The sequence below is a fragment of the Echinops telfairi genome, unplaced genomic scaffold (genome assembly GCF_000313985.2).
Source record: "Echinops telfairi isolate 266 unplaced genomic scaffold, ASM31398v2 ScPeMD7_7410;HRSCAF=8448, whole genome shotgun sequence".
NCBI classification, from domain to species: Eukaryota; Metazoa; Chordata; class Mammalia; order Afrosoricida; family Tenrecidae; genus Echinops; species Echinops telfairi.
The window spans coordinates 12,792,596-12,793,632 of NW_022111310.1; the positions used below are offsets into that span (position 1 = coordinate 12,792,596).

At 47.4% G+C, this 1,037-nt stretch overlaps 1 non-coding gene across 1 annotated transcript; it reads left to right on the top strand.

The window, feature by feature from the left end:
• Nucleotides 1-746: 746 nt before the first annotated feature.
• On the top strand, nt 747-908 carry LOC115871888. The gene has a single exon (XR_004047530.1). It is a non-coding gene; the product is annotated as a U1 spliceosomal RNA (small nuclear RNA).
• Nucleotides 909-1,037: the final 129 nt, after the last annotated feature.

A 1,037-nucleotide genomic window follows, 5' to 3' on the forward strand; every position in this document is an offset into this window, starting at 1 on the left:
CCTGTTTTCCCCAGAACTGCTTGAGTTTCAAAGACGATGGCATCAGTTCAGAAGACTTCCCAAGGCTCTGAATCCCTTAGCCTCCCCCTTCCACATCATCTCCGTGACCACCACCACTAGCTGCAATTTAACTGCAAACCTAGAGCCTTCTAGGTCCAATTTCTGCCTCTCCCTTCCTTTTTTAATTCTTGCTGGAGGGTTCTGGAGGAAAGGTCATTCCTCTACTAGGTAAGTACTCCAAGGAAGCAGGTGCAGCAACTGTGTACGGTCAGGGCAACAGAAACATCTTCACCTTGGCCTTGTTGATCGTCATGAATAATAGAAAACAGGTCTCCATCCACTTCAAAAAAACATGGGAAAGCCATGCAATGGAATACTGTGCAGCTGTTTACACAAATCCCATAGTGCAGCACAGCACCGATGAAACACACAACACTCCTCCTGTTCTTTAATGCTCCTCCCCTCCAATATCAGGACCCCAGTTCTACCTTACAAATCTGCCTAGACCAGAGCATGCACATTGGTACAGATAAGAGCTCTCAACACACAGAATCCAGGACAGATAAACCCCTCAGGACCAATAATGAGAGTAGCAATACCATGAGGGTGGGGGAAGGTGGGAGGAGAAAGGGGAGAAAGGGGGAACCAATTGCAACGATTGATGTACAACAACCCCCCAGGGGGACAAACAACAGAAACATGGGCGAAGGGAGACAGCAGACAGTGTAACATATGAGAATAAAAATAATCTTACCTGGCATGGAGATACCATGATCACGAAGGTGGTTTTCCCAGGGCGAGGCTCACCCATTGCACTCCGGATGTGCTGACCCTGCGATTTCCCCAAATGTGGGGAACTTGACTGCATAATTTGTGGTGGTGGGGGACTGCGTCCGCGCTCTCCCCTGTTTAAAAAGAAAAAAAATCTATAAATTAATAAGGGTTCACGAGGTTGGAAGGGTAAAGGAGGGAGGGGGGAAAAGAGGAGCTGATACCCAAGACTCCAGTAGAAAGAACATGTTTTGGAAATGATGATG